At 40.6% G+C, this 16,702-nt stretch overlaps 1 protein-coding gene across 7 annotated transcripts in view; it reads right to left on the reverse strand.

The window, feature by feature from the left end:
- The window catches only part of LOC111841538 (uncharacterized), a 53,131-nt gene that overhangs the window by 35,511 nt on the left and 918 nt on the right, over window positions 1-16,702 (reverse strand). The gene's annotated exons all lie outside the window — the stretch shown is intronic.

Consider the following 16,702-nt stretch of genomic DNA (forward strand, 5'->3'; position numbering starts at 1 on the left):
CTTCCATGCTGTCTGGGAGCCTTGCACAAAGTTCACTGGCAAGGGGGATAGTGTAACTAATGCATCTCCTTTGCACACAGTCCTCACCCTCAGGGGAGATGTTAAGCTGGTGTAGGATCACACATGCACATATCACAGAGCTTAAATTCCAGGTGGCCTAAGACAAGGCCTAGCCTGGTACGAGAGGTACATGTTGGCCTAAGCACCAAAAGGGGGTTAGTGACTCCACACACACACACAAACACACTTAAACACACACACACACACACACACAGATAACAAGGGAGGCCACACTCCAACTTTTATTGCCCAGAGATTTAGGGACCTACAGACAGCAGAGTGGACCTCAAGGATAGGGGTCCCTCGACTTGGCACGCAACCCCCTCTCCATACATCCTGCCTTATATACCATTCACCCAACAAGCCAACACCCTAAAGAAAGTTTTTTCTAAGTCTGCTTGTGTATACCCTGTATATTTCTTTGCCTATGATATGGCATTGTCTCAATATACAGGTTATGTTTGTATGTGTCCTTAGACAATATTAGTGTTTTGTGTGCCACCCATATAACCATGTTCACAGTATCACCTATTTTACCCCTCACACTTAAATACTTATATAAATTTGAATAAATATGAATAGCTACCACTGCATACATGTTCTCCACAGAAGATATACCAGAAGAATCTTGAAAATTAAATAGTGTAACCGATTATCTGTGTGTCCTAACTGAGACTCTTGTTCCTTTGTTTAACAACCCCCCCTTTTTCACATTCCTCTGTGGCCCTTATCTGATCTTTGTAGCCCGTTAGCAAGCTCTTTGTGTTCGACAACTCTGCGTTAAAGGAACTGAATTAAGATGTAGCAGGTCAATTGGGGTATGCCACACCAACCCAAAATATGTTATTCCCAGATGTGCAACTTAACCCCTTGGGCCTGAGGTCTCTTTTCCACTTTTGAGGTAGTCTGACATGCCTTGACATTTTAAAATATTTCACCTATCTAAAAAACATTTATCCCAAAGTCATACATTTGCTTTTATTCAGCACAAACTCAGCACCAATAATCTGAGACCTCTTAGAATGTTATTATTCTATTTTTTGTTAAAATCAACTTTAACATATACTTTTCAAAAACCTATTTTCAGACATGCTGAGAAATTGTAAAAAATCACATTATAGACATTTCTAGGTAAGACTTTTGAGCTCTGAAGCTTATAGACACAGGGGTTGGCTACACATAGGTGAAAGTGACATTCTGAAATTTTATGTAGTTTGATTACTAAAGTGTTAGAACTTGGGAGTGACACTCTTTTTCTCAAAGTCAGTGGCCTTCACAATGAATATTGATGAGATAGGTGTCCTCACACCTGTAGTAGTTTGCATGCTGTCAATGGCCCATCAGTCTGGAATGTCACTGCACCCCACACCCATCACTTTGGAAAGGCAGTTTGAAACGCAAGAAAAGTAGCAACAATAAAATCCCTTTCACAGTTTATTGGTAGGTGGAATGAAAAATGAAAAACTGTTACTATATAAATATAGAAAGCGATAAATATGATGCAGTGACTATTATTAACGCTCTGGGGACGAGGGCATCTTCGACCGCGTATCTTTCTCGTGTATTTCAGTTTATATCTCGCTGAAATCATTATGTAAAATCATGAAAAAAACACTGACTAAATCCGTTATCTGTCTTCTTTTCAAAACTTCCATTGTCAGAAGTATTAAAGTTTTTAAAATTAGGTTAAATAGGCAAAAAAGCAAATCGTGTCACCTTTCTTTGTTTTACTTGTATCGCGAGCGTTTAGGACCGCTCTCAGCGGAAGATCGCTATTCACGTTCTAAATACGCTGCGTTTGAATCGGCGACCACGTGATTGCAGGCACACAGGCTTAGCCCACTGAGCCATGAACGCAGGTATGAATTATGTATTCACATATTTCTTTACCCAATACTAACTGTCGGATTATCATGTTATTATCATGCGAATAGCGCGATTTGCAAGTGTGTGGGCGATCAGAGCCGCTTCGAGACGCAGACGCTTAAGTCAGTCACTCTTTTTCTTTCAATTCGTATCACGAAGCTGTAAAAATATATTTAGTTTCTACCTATATATATTTGAAAAGTAGACCGTCCAAGGTTTCTGAGAGTATTTTTAAAATGTGTATATGACAAAAACTCGCGGAGTTATTTAAACGGTTTTGCGAAATTTCTGTCAGATCCCGCCGGCGGGACCGCCGACCCCAGGGGGTTAAATTGGTATTACCACAAACTAATGGCCACGCCTATCTAAGGATAAGATGTGCTGTTTCAATGTGAATGCGTCATGTAATGTCTGTACAAAGTGTAACATCTGTTGAGATGCAACCCAAAACACCTATACCGTACACTGATGTGAGTCAGTAACATATATGATATGAGTAATTTTTAATTAATTAATACAGATGGTATGAGGTGTGAACCGCTAGGCTGGTATGGCATGTTTGGTATCAAACTGATGGAAAATCACTCCTGATTCCAAATCTATCTATCAAAAGTTACACCAGCTTAATAAAAATCTTAAGTAACGGGGAATCAGTCTGGTCATAAATCCCAAAAGGATTGCAACAGACATCCTCTCCGAAGGCCCAACAAATGGATGGTCAGCCATTGGTTCAGGTTTTAAATTTCTGGTCATCCCTATTCGTGAACTTTAAACTATAAAACCTGGCACCTCAGAACAAAGCCAGGGAAGAGCAGAAAGAACATCAGCCTGAGGAGAGGCTGAGAACATCAGCCCGGGAGAAGAGAAACCCACAAGAAGCCCTCCTGAAGCCTGCCGATGAAGGCGGAGAACTGCAACCAAGACAAAGCCTTTCACCTTTAAGCTTTGCAAGGATAGAGAATCCAAGGGGCTCCACTCCAACAACCACTCCAAACGCTGCACTTTCCTGAGTACCATCATCTTGTCAGCTCATCAGCCTCTGCAACCAACTGCCAAGACCCCCCACCCCCACCACTCCGCAACCAAGTAAATCAACTTCCTTTCATTCTAACAACCTAAGCTGTTCTGTTAACCTGCTATATGACTTTAGAGTCATGTTTCCACAAGCTGTGCTTGCTTTGCAGAACAGTATTTTCCTTTTAAGGTTAGTCATTTAAATCCGGTCATTGCACTTCCATAATTACATTGTTTGTTTCTATTCCGTTATTTCGTGTTTGTTGTTTGTGAAGTGTAATGTCTGTCTTATGTTAGTTGTAGTGTTAGGAATAAATGCATGTTTTTTACACAACTTCAGCCTCCGTTCATTGAGTGCTCACAATAGTCCCTGCCTCTGTACGATCTAGGTACTATGCTCGGAAACCTCAATCTCGCCTAAAATATCACGAGACTCTCTCTCATCGGCAGTGAGGGGAGCTTCGCTACCAATCGTTTACATTACCTGGTGATGCAGCTCGCTGGACGAGCCTTCTAACCCAGGTTACTAAGCGATACTGGTAATTAGTGAATCCCACGTAAGTCTCACATTAACAGACTCACGGGGATACCACAATTGAGTTTGGAGGAACCAACTATTTGGCATAAGCATTAGGCAATAATCATCATTAAATACAAGTTAATTAAACTTTAATTAATTTCAAAACATATTGGTGGAGATATTAAAATTTACCTAAGCTAATAATTCCTACACTGGCCTGCTTTAAACATCTCACCTAAGCCATATCTATTGGGTCTTTTAGCATGTCAATTTTGGCCATAGGATGAAGGGCCCTGCTGCAGACAGCTCCTATCCGTCTTATCAGACAGTCCAGGAGCTTGAGCGGGTCTGTTTGTTCCCCCATAAAGGCTTTGACCGTGCTCTGCACCTCACCAAGGACTGACTTCAGGTAAGGAACAGGAGGTTCTGTGGGTCAGTGTACAGAGTGTAAAACATCTGCAATGTAACAGTGCTCGCTTGTCAGGCTGAAATGCAATTTCATCTCCTCACACTGATTATTCGTGATACAGCAGGCTCTATTGAAAGCCAGCGTGTGGCACAGACTCTTATTACTAATGGCCTCTCTCCACAGTTTATGGTTTCGTACAGTGCCCTGTACACTTTCTTTGTTTCAGGTGAAATGGAGAACCAACTGTATGTTTCCCTGACCAGGAACTCAACACTACGAGGCAGTCTGGTTTTTGAGGCAGAGCTGACTGCTAGTTGTAAGGAGTGACATACGCAATGGATAAGAACAAGATGTCTTATTTTTTTCTTTAAGAATTTTGTAAACACCATTGTATGCCCCTGTCATGACTGATGCATTATCTGTGCCAATGCCAAGCAGGTTCCCCTTCTTGAGGCCACACTGATCAAGGAAGGAGAGAACTGCCTTGTCGATGGACTTCGCATCTCCTCCCTCCAGCTCAAGAAGGCCAAGGAAAGTATCCACCACACATCCCTTTCTCTCACTAAAGGAACGAACCACAACGCCCAGATACTTAGAGACACTGACATCCGTACTTTCATCATCAGGAAGCTGTATTTGTTGCCACCAATATCAGCCACCAGCCTTTGAATAAAACATGGAGCCAAAATACCATGAATCATCTCACTGCACCTGCTGCTCTCCATCTGAAAATTCTGGCCTGTATTGAAGTCGGGGAATGCAGCCTTGCATGCTAAACCGATATGGTCACATAACAAACAGCAGTGCCCTGCAATGGCCAAAGCAATGGTTGCCTCTGCCTGTTTCAGGACGTCTGTGCTGTTTTTTGTAAAGGACAATTTGGATTGGGTAGTCTGACTTTAAGGCTTTGCCTTTTCAACATGCCTCTGGGTTAGGGGTGCAACGATTATTCGATGTTTCCGACAAAAATCGACAACAAAAAAAGTCGCTGACGAATTTGATTGTTGTCAAATTCGTCGCCAGACATATTTTTAAACGGAGTGAGACGTTTTCCTTCCTTTCTACCTGTGCAATAATACTGCTTTCTAATAGACTGCACCAATATACCACACTGGTGAGATTCGCTCTTGCGCAATAGCATTCAGTGACAGGTAGAAGAATGGCGGCCACAAATCAGGCATCATCGCGTATTAAATGCTCTAAAGTCTGGGACACATGGGTTAAAGTTTTTCGTCGCTATGACGGATTTTCGTCAAGTGAGTGCACTAAAGGTTAATAATGAGATTTATGTAGATCCGAAGGGAAAAAAATGGGGGGGCTGGAAAGACTGTATTTCTTTTGTTTAATTACCATTTAATTATTCTTCCTAAAAATAAAAATAAACATTATGGTTTCGGCAGTTCGCTTAAACATTTGTCAGCTGTGGAGTAGCCTACAGGCTGCAAGCTATTTCCTGAGGTGTGTTTAAGACGCCAAACTTCATAGTGAGAAGAAAATAATCCCCCAGCATTTAGTGCCACATCAGTCTCAAAGGCTTTTAATGTCCCAAAACAAAGACGAGATCTGCAAAAGGGTGAATGGCACGGGCTTCTTGTTGCCTGGCGTATCCAATAATAATAATAATAATAATAATAGGCTAGTAGTAGTATATTTTACATTTTCAAAAAAGATCGGAATAGAACATATTTATGTTTGGAAGTCAGTGGTGTGTCATGAAGTGTCTCATTCACCAATAGTAGCTAAAAAAGGTCAGAAAACAGTGGAGAAAACCCATTGCTTAAATAGATAAAGAAGCCAAAACTCCAAAGCTCAAGATTCAGGACAGTGGCTCCGATGTCGCAAGTGCTGCGAGAGCTTATGCTCTGTAAAAAATAAATAACAGCAGTTTTGAAGTCCATTTTCTTGCTGTTAACAGAGGAATGGCAATGGGAAGCTGCTCTAAATTTCTCATATTTTGGGTAGGGATCTTGGGATTTTTCAGCCTGCTTTAAACTGAGTTTTTATTTGTAAACATAGGCTATATAAATAGCTGATATGACAAGAAATTACCATGCATTTTAACCTCTATACCGCAAATGAAGTACGAATTAGCGTATACAGGTTAATTAAAATGCATAATTTCTTGTCATATCAGCGCAAATGTACATAAAATACATACGTATTTGCACTGTCACAGCAATGGATTGCCGCACGCATCGCTTTTAAAGGTGAATGCGTACTTGCGTACCAGTTATATGCAGCCCTGGTTATAACAACGACTGTATCCGAAATTCGGATCGGTATCGGCGCCTATCCAGACCTATTTCACGGATCGGGTATCGGCCATGTGTGACCAATCCAGATCCTATACTTACTTATTTAGTTTTTGGCAATCTCTAAAAAGCTCCCATTTCGTGTTAAATCTATTTGCACAATCAATCGCACGACAGCTCTTTCCCATTTTACATGTGTTTTTTTGCGGCATTCAAGTCGAACAATAACCTCATGCTAAATGTAAAAGCTGGTAGCTAAATAGGAGCCATTTTATAATTATGCTATTTATAATTCGATTAGTCCATTAATCGTTTTAATAGTCGACTATCAAAATAGTCGTTAGTTGCAGCCCTACTCTGGGTAGCTGCATGCTTTTTAATGTCTGACAGCTTGGCATTAAATTCTGTTTTACAGTACAGGCAGTAAGCCCTGATGTCGCTACCAACATAGGGTTTCAGCTATCCTTTGAATTCCAGCAGTAACTCCTGTTCTTTTTGATATTTTTGGTTGCAAGTTTTAGGTTATGTCATTGTTTTAATGTATTTCTATTATAAATGTGTGTTTCAGTTGTTTATGTTTGTATATAAGACCAAAAAAGTTTGATTTCAATGTGTGTGATATTTTCTTTAAATGAGTGTTACTAAGATAAAGCTGGTGTTAGCACTTAGACAGAGAATGAGAGAAAAAAAACCCTAACCCTTAATAAAAAAAAGTCCTTAGAACGAGGATGGAGGAATAAGTATCAAAGGGATGAAAAACAAAAGATTAGTAAGAAACTAAAAAAAATACCCAAACCCTTAAAACTAGACAAAAATGGTATAGCTGTTTTTTAAAAAAATAATAAATTATGTAAATAATGTAGCCTTTAAGAAGGCTGCTTGTTCGATGGATCAAGAGGAAGAGAAGATTTGAAAAAAGTGACAGAGTTGATGCTCATGTACCAAAGCAAGGATCTGTCTGTGTAGCTTCTAGAAATATCCATGTTAATATACCTGTTCTGCAGAGAAATTCTGTTGTTTGAAAGATCACTTGCTTCATGATTAGCTGAGAACAACCAAGAAAGGTTTCTAATTAGTCAGTCGATTTGACGTAGGCATACTGAGAGCACGTGCGCAGATCATTCATTTTCATGTCTGTCAGAATGACCAGCTCAGCAAGTCATAGAGGCCATTGACTTTGACTGGACAATGGCGGCAGCAGCAAGGAGAGGGACAGGTAGAACAGGAACGGTAGTGGCTCTTTTTCTCTATGGACTGTTTTTACATATAAAAACTGTTGATATCCACTTGTCCATAAAATCACTAAATAATCTGCACCCGTCTTGCTGTAGCTATGGATTGTTTTCTACTGACAATGTTGAGTTCTACAAACAACCAACAAACTTTGAGCATGGAAAACATACGCTGATAACAACGTTTATCTACCCGCAACTCTACCATCGTGCGATAAAACACAAGTTCACAATTAAACTGCAACAAAATGATGCGTCGATCGTCACAATTTGTTTGCTGCTCTCTGGAGATGTTCACCCCTGTCCTGGCCCAGGAGTCAACGAGGGTACGGCAACCACAAACAACTAACGTAATTCTCCAGTTTTACAGGTAAACAATTTATGTTGTTATCATGTGTCAGCGGTTAAACAAACTAACCTTGGTCATCGCTTCTGCCCCGTGGGTGCTACTGGACTAGGGTGACCAGATAATCCATGTCAGGGAGGACACTTTGAGCTACTTCGGGTTTTACAAACTACTTTCAAATTGAAAGGCTCCTGTGCTCGGCTAAATAGTTCAGATCTGCTTGTGCTTTGACTGGTTTGTTTCCTTGACTGAACGACTCATCCAGCTGTTTCACATTAGCATTAGTGACACATGAATGATTATAGGAGACTGACCAATCAGCACACAGCAAGAACAATTCCTGTCCTAGCTCAGAGTGTCCTCCCTGACATGGATTATCTGGTCACCCTATACTGGACACGGAGTGTCTGCCCGGGTTTCCGAAGCATGTCTGGAGATTTCCACGGCTGGGACTTCGGGACCTTGCTCGAATAGAGCCGATCTCCGCTGCGGTCGGCTTAGCCAGCGACGCCTCTGGTCATGGGACCCCAGTACCAGCGAGGCCGGATCGGCGGGACGGCGTGCGGCCAGGTGGTGACGTCGCGGGCGCATTGACTGCGTGCAGCACACCGATTCATTCAGGCGGTACAAGTAAGACCGTTGTTTCGAATCCCAGTACCACCATAAACAGGGGATGTAACTCAAATATTCCATCCATGCTGAAGGGAACCACGTGTGTGAAACATCTGAATCCTGCAATCTCTAAAAACCGGAAATGGAAAATTTTCCACACTGTCAATCATTCTAGAATCATCTGGGACCCTCAATCAAAACCCAAGGGTATCTTAGGTGGTCATTTGAATGTAAGAAGCCTTATATCAAAAGCCGATGAAATTCACCATCTAATATTAAACTCCAACCTGGACTTCATGTGTTTAACTGAAAACATGGCTCAATAAAAACTCACCTGTGTCCATAGTAGATGTTCCGGGTTATAACGTTTTCAAGAAAGATAGAATGGGTTTTAAAGGTGGGGGAGTTTTAATATTTGTGAAGGACAGTATTCAGTGTCAGGAGATGTCATGGTCAAACAGTGAATAGTTGGAATGTATTGGGCTAAATGTTACTCTTTCCTCAAATATGTCATTCTCTTTGATTGCACTATATCGCCCCCTACCTCTAAAAATTCTTTTTATGACAACCTTGAAAGAATTTTACAAGGGTGAAATTTCAACAAAGAGGTGATAATCATGGGAGACTTTAATATAGATTGGGAGAAGAAATCATTAAGGAAAAAGCTAAAACAGATTGCCAATGTTTTTGATCTCACTCAGTAAGTGGACCCACAAGAATAACAAATTCATCCCAAACTCAAATTGATTTAATATTTAGTAATAAACCAGATAGGATCATCAAAACCTTCCACATGCTCACTGGTTTATCAGACCACAGTCTGACTCTCATAGCCAGGAAGTTAAGTAAAAAACGTTTTACTCTAGTTCAACAGGAGGTATCTGTCAATATCCCTAAAAATAGATGTGAGAGTTTTAAAAGAACGGTTCAGGGCATTAACTGGGATGATGTGTCGACAGGGAAAAATTAAGAAGAAGACTGCAAACGATTTTCTTGTACATTACAGAGCACTATTGAAGAATTTACATCCATACAAATACATAGAAAGAAAAAGCATACTGTTCCATGGATTAACTCCAGCATTATAAAACTTAAGAAAGCAAGGGACCTTGCCTTAAAAACTGCCCTTAAAACCAAACTAAGTCATGACAGACACAACTTCACTACACTACGAAACAGAGTCATTAAAGAACTTAGAAAAGCAAAGGCAAACTTCTTTTTAACTATAATTAATAACGCAGGGGAGAATGCAAAAATAATTTGGAGTTATTTGAAAAAACTAATAGGACAAAATTATAATGAAATAAAAACATTTGAGCTTGCTGTAGAGGCAATAAACAATCCAGTTGATGTAGCTGATGCTCTTAACTATTTTGTTGACTCAGTTGCCACAATTGTAGAGTCCTTTACCCCCAAGCACAAGGTTAATATCCCAAAAGTTATACCAGTTGGACCAGTTTTTAACATCAAAACTATAAATGAAGCAGATGTCATGAGAGTGGTGGGGGCTCTCAAGTCATCAAGAGCTAAGGACGTCATTGGCATGACCTCTGTGATGCTCAAAGAGCCGTCAACACCTCTGCTCTGTCCCATCACAAAATTAGTTAACCTTTCAATTACAAAAGGAGTCTTCCCAAGTGTTTGGAAATTGGCTGCTGTCTCTCCAATCATTAAAGGTGGAGATTGCCTCTCTGCCTGTAACTACAGACCCATTAGCATCCTTCCTGTTGTATCCAAGGTCACTGAAAAGCTTATAGAAGAACAAATGATTGCATTTTTAAACACATGCCCCTCTCCACTGCATCCTATGCAATTTGGCTTCCGTGCTAACCACTTAACTGAGACAGCAAACTTTTTTCACCGAAAAATTAAGATCTCTATTTGACAAAGGAGTTGTTGTTGGAGCCATTTTTTAGATTTAAAAAATCATATAGTGTTCTTATGTATAAATTGTCTACTTTTAACTACACAACACATGCAATTAACTGGTTTGGTTCCTATCTAGCAACGCGATCACAGTTAGTTAGAGTTAGGAGTCATCAATCAAAACCCATTGGTATGCCTACTGATGCTCCGCAGAGATCCATATTGGGTCCACTTTTATTCACCCTGTATGTTAATGATCTGCCAACAGTTTGCCCTGATGTTAATATTCAAATGTATGCAGATGATACTGTGATTTTCATCCATGATAGCAGTGCAGCACAAGTCGCAGATCAGTTAAAGTCAATGCAACATATTACAACATGGTTAAAAAAAACTGTCTACAACTGAATGTGTCTAAAACAGTATGCATGTTTTTTAGAAAGTCAAATAAACATTTTACTGAGCCAGATGTATATGTAGCTGGAGAAAGACTGCAGGTAGTGTCAGAATTGAAATATCTTGGTGTTCTGATTGATAGTAATCTTTCGTTTAAAGCCCAAATTAAAAAGGTCTGTCAGAGAGTTAAATTCAATTTGGTAAACTTAAGATTTATACAAAACTGTATGTCAACAAAGGCTGCAATCATGTATATGCATTCAATGATCTTCTCTCACATTACATATTGCTTAACAACTTGGTCTCAGGTAGGGCTGGGCGATATCATATCGATATTATATTGCGCATGCTCAATAATCACTAGGGCTTCAGATGACAGCCGCAACATTTGGCAGTGCGCCAGCTTTTCTGTGCTATACGGACATTTATTTACGCTCACAATTTAAGCAGCTTAGTATGGCTAAATTATTAATGAGGCTTTGTATCAGAGCATGTGAGCGGAGTGGAGCAGTGAGAATTTCCGCTCCTCGCCACGAGGCTGTTGGCTCCGCCCGCTTCTCCGCTCTAATTCGCACTAAGCCGCTCTGCTCAACACCGCTCCTCACTCCACTAAAATTTCCTCCCGCTCCAGTCAAATCGCTCCAAGCTCGCTCCAGTTTAAAAGAGGAACAAATGATCTGCATGCCTAACAAATGTCACCTTAAACCGAAGCCTTATGTCATAAAGAAATATGAGCAACGGCAACATTGCCACTCAGAAAATATGTATTTTTAAGCAACATATAGGCAACAACGGACAGATTTGGCAATGGCATTCCACACAAAATAGGCTTAAAAATAAAGGAATCAGTGGGCTTAATAGCCTAAAGAATATACAGGCTAAGCATCCACGTTTTAAATTCCTCATTTTTTTTCTGTTGCTGCTGCTGCTGTGTCTCTATAGAATAAAATTTCACTGACAGCGTTACGTGAAATTTAAAAAATCCTATTAGACCTACTTTGAATGACAAAACAAATTTATTTGATTACCAATATTTACTTTATAGGCTTTTATACTTTAATTTACTTTATAGACTTGATATGCTACAACCATATAAAACTTGCTCACGTTTTGCTCTGGCTTCCGCCTGTTCACGTACACTGTAAAAAAATCTACTGTAAAATAACAGTCAAAAGTCTGGCAGGTCCTGAAGACCAATAGTGCTGATGTATATTTGCATAGCATGACAGGGTACTGCCTTTGTTTAAACTTTTAACCATGATGGTGTTGAATAGGGCAACAGTATAAATTCCCCAGCCACACTGCAAAACAACTCCTGCGACAGCAGTGTATTCTCGTAGGATATTGTTTGGTGGCAGCTGTAAAAATAGATTCAGATAGATTTTTCTGCTGAAATATTGCGGCGTTCCTCACGTAGCAAATTATTTCAGGCATGTAAGCTATACCCCAAAAGACCAGTGAGTTTATGTATAGTGTTAGACTTACCCCTACTCCCACTTATGTTTAAATTTCCAAAACAGGCTGGACGAAGATTGACATCACACCCAAAACAGAGTAGGATTACTCCTGGTATTCACCAGCAATAATCAGATTGCTGACACTGAACCCTAGATTAAGAGCTATCACCCTGGGCAGCCACATACCTAATAATACATGGGAGAGAGTAATATCTGTGGCATTCCATTTTCAGTTGCTGTGGGTTTATAAATATGTGTTTCCAAAAGTCAAGCCTAATAAAAAATTTAAATATTAAATGAGCAAATTGATTTGATTTGTTCTTCTGTCCCAACTTGTGATCTACAGTAAAAGCAATGAGGCTGCCACACACTGTAAAAAATCTACTGTAAAATAAGTCAAAAGTCTGTCAACAGGAGTGCTAGACGTACATCAGCACTATTGGTCTTCAGGAGAATGGGCAGGTCCAGGAGCTGTAGAGAATAACAAACTTCATAACCTGCATCAAAACAAGATTTTCCCATTAATTCCAACTTTACAAATCCATCTTTACATCTGCCAACCAACAAGAACCTACGAGAATCTACTATTGCGGCAGTAGTCATTATGTAGTGTGGCTGGGGAATTTATACTGTTGCCCTATTCAACACCATCATGGTTATAAGTTTAAACAAAGGCAGTACCCTGTCATGCTATGCAAATATACATCAGCACTATTGGTCTTCAGGACCTGCCAGACTTTTGACTGACATTTTACAATAGATTTTTTTACAGTGTACGTGAACAGGCGGAAGTAAGCAAAACCTGAGCAAGTTTTATATGGTTGTAGCATATCAAGTCTATAAAGTAAATTAAAGTATAAAAGCCTATAAAGTAAATATTGGTAATCAAATAAATTTGTTTTGTCATTCAAAGTAGGTCTAATAGGATTTTTTAAATTTCACGTAACGCTGTCAGTGAAATTTTATTCTATAGAGACGCAGCAGCAGCATCAACAGAAAAAAAATGAGGAATTTAAAACGTGGATGCTTAGCCTGTATATTCTTTAGGCTATTAAGCCCACTGATTCCTTTATTTTTAAGCCTATTTTGTGTGGAATGCCATTGCCAAATCTGTCCGTTGTTGCCTATATGTTGCTTAAAAATACATATTTTCTGAGTGGCAATGTTGCCGTTGCTCATATTTATTTATGATATAAGGCTTCGGTTTAAGGTGACATTTCTTAGGCATGCAGGTTATTTGTCCCTCTTTTAAATTGGAGAGTGCTTGGAGCGATTTGACTGGAGCGGGAGGAAATTTTAGTGGAGTGAGGAGCGGTGTTGAGCAGAGCGGCTTAGTGCGAATTAGAGCGGAGAAGCGGGCGGAGCCAACAGCCTCGTGGCGAGGAGCGGAAATTCTCACTGCTCCACTCCGCTCACATGCTCTGATACAAAGCCTCATTAATAATTTAGCCATACTAAGCTGCTTAAATTGTGGGCGTAAATAAATGTCCGTATAGCACAGAAAAGCTGGCGCACTGCCAAATGTTGCGCCTGTCATCTGAAGCCCTAGTGATTATTGCGCATGTGCGATATAATATCGATATATCGCCCAGCCCTAGTCTCAGGCCAGTACAACTTCTCTTATGCCCATCTGCTCATTATATAAACAAACCCTTAAAGTTCTTGATAAAAAACCTAGACATCATCACCACTGTCTTATTTTAACTAAATATAAACTTCTGAGTTGGGAAAACCTTGTGAAATACACAAACTTATGTCTAACATATAAGATTATCAATGGACATGCTCCTTCAGTTTTAAGACAATTCAAAAAAACAGGCTCATCTACAAATATATTGACTGTATGATTCAGGGGGCAGCATGGTGGTGCAGTGGTTAGCACTGTTGCCTCGCACCTCTGGGACCTGGGTTCGAGTCTCCGCTTGGGTCACGTGTGTGTGGAGCTTGCATGTTCTCCCCGTGTCACTCCGGTTTCCCCCCACAGTCCAAAGACATGCTGAGGCTAATTGGCGTTGCTAAATTACCCTTAGGTGTGCATGTATGAGTGAATGGTGTGTGAGTGTGCCCTGCGATGGGCTGGCCCCCCATCCAGGGTTGTTCCCTGCCTCGTGCCCGTTGTTTCCGGGATAGGCTCCGGACCCCCCGCGACCCAGTAGGATAAGCAGGTTGGACAATGGATGGATGGATGTATAATTCAGATGAGAAAAAGCAGTTTTGGCCAATCTGTGTTTTCTATTAGAGCTGCACCTGAGTGGAACATACCATCCCACATCAGAGACATAAAACCAAAGACAACCAGAGACATATTCAAACAATTTACATACACAATTTAAAAAAACAGTTAATTAGCCTCCAAACATGTCAACACTAAATAACATCACACTGCCCAGCACCTCTACTATAGTTACCGTATTTGCCGGCATATAAGACAACTTTTTCCCCCTGAAAAACATGCCTCCAAGTGGGGGGGGTCATCTTATACACCGGGTGCACTTCAGTTGGGATAGACATAGCTGCCCATAGTGGCCTCCCGATGCCCGCCCGCCCACCTCAATCTACATACCATCCAGTATCGCGCGGTAGGTCATCAGCGTGGCTGCGGCGAGCATCAGCAGCGAGACAGGGGTGCCCTTTTCGGCGTGACCGGCCAGTTCTGCTCGGCAGGAAGCAGCGGCGCTCCAGCCCGCCCCTTGTCTACGCAGAGCTCGCACATGCGCACTAGTGCCGGTAACAAGGAGATGCAGGGGCAGGCCGGAGGCGCTGCGGTCGCGCTGCGGCCGTACAATGGTGACAATGACAGGTACTGTAATGGCACTAATACTAATACTAATGGCACTCATGTAATACCGGTATAATACCGGTAACAATAATAGCACACAGGGGTACACTTTTATACATTTTGCAACTGGAGTGTGTTGTCTTTAGTGAATTACGTTTAATAAACTTGCACTGTTTTATGTTTACTGTACATGTTTGATAACATATAGCCTTGTGACAGTTTTCCTTAATGTCATAAGCATTTGAATATAAATTAACATGTTGAAATCAAATCTGATGTTCTTTTACGTTTTATTTGGTGTGTGGAAGGTGTGCGGAAGAGGGGGTAGTCTTATACGGTGAGAATATAACAAACTCTATATTTTGAGTGGAAATGTTGGGGGGTCGTCTTATACGACCAGTCGTCTTATACGTCGGCAAATACGGTAGTTGTATCTGGGCGCTGCTTCATTTATATCACTACTGCCATCAGCCATGTTCTGTCTTTCTCTGTTTTATGTATTTATTATTATTATTAACCTTTTATTCCTATATTTACTGACCCTTCTCTTATTGTATGTTTTATGTCTTTTTATTTACTTCATTTATTATGATCTATGTATATTTTATGCATCTTGTTTCTTTTATTATGTATTTGACCTGTTACCATCGGTCCGTGGACAACAGATGTAAAATAGCCATTTTGGCTAATTCTGGCACATTTACATTTTATGCATATTAATGTGCACTGTCCATGTTAAATAAACCATAAATAAATAAATAAACAAACAAACAAACGAACAAACAGACAAACAAACTGCCCTAGGGATTGCTCCCTCTGGGAGGTGGGGCCAGGCGTAGCAGCAGGGACCTCAGCTCAATTCCATATTGTACAGAAAGTAGCTAAGGGCCCAATCCCAAACCGGTCCCTACACACTCCACCTCACCACTCTGCCTTCGTTTGCGCGTTCCCGAGACCCGTCGCCATGTTGAAGTGTGTCTCAAAGCAGCAAGGGCTAAGGGGGAGTGGTCGATTATGCCCTCCTGAAGCGAGTCAGCAACGATGGTGGCTCGCGCGATTCCACTACCACTTCCATATCCCACAATTCCTAGCGCATAAGAAACAGAACAGCGCGAAAAAAGAAAAAAATACACAATGTCATGTTCTTGATAATGTAATAATTGGATTCTAACAGCACTGTGAAATACGCATAGAAAGTCTATGTTACGTGTTATAATTCATCGCTGAAGAAACAAAAAATAGGAAAGCAGCTATTTGTAGCTGGTCAGTATAGATAGATTTTATCGTGATCCGATTGAGAGATTTTTTGTACTAGAAACCACGCGAAGAAACCTTCGTACGCAAACTCGATCAACATCACACCAGCACTAACAATTTATGTTTCATATTTGCCTGTTTTTTTTCCTCTACAGATCTGATCTGGTATTTGGTACAGAAGTAATGCGTCATGTTATATGCGTATAAACTAAGTTAGCTATGGTAGAAATTGTACAATCGTCAATATGACACGTATACATACTTCAAATTGCTCAGTCAGTGCAATATGACGACGTAGTTGTCTTCTCGCATCAGATAAACTGTGTTTTTTTTTATTACTGATATGTCATTAAAGAAAATACAATACGGCTTCTTCATTTTGTCATATAACTACGTAATTCATTTCCTCTAACAGGTGTTATGCCGAAAAAGGCATCCCTGCCGTAGAATGCATACCTGTCTCTAAATGACCGATTGGTCGCTGATCTGAAACGAGTTGAGCTACTTTGTCGAGTAAGGCTACCGTAGTGCTAATCAATAGCCCCCAAAAACCCGTAAAATTCTAACCCTAACCCCCAAAACCCCCCTAAAACCCTAACCCCCAAAACACCCCTAAAACCCTAACCCCTACAAAAC

This window comes from Paramormyrops kingsleyae, chromosome 4 (assembly GCF_048594095.1).
Source record: "Paramormyrops kingsleyae isolate MSU_618 chromosome 4, PKINGS_0.4, whole genome shotgun sequence".
NCBI classification, from domain to species: Eukaryota; Metazoa; Chordata; class Actinopteri; order Osteoglossiformes; family Mormyridae; genus Paramormyrops; species Paramormyrops kingsleyae.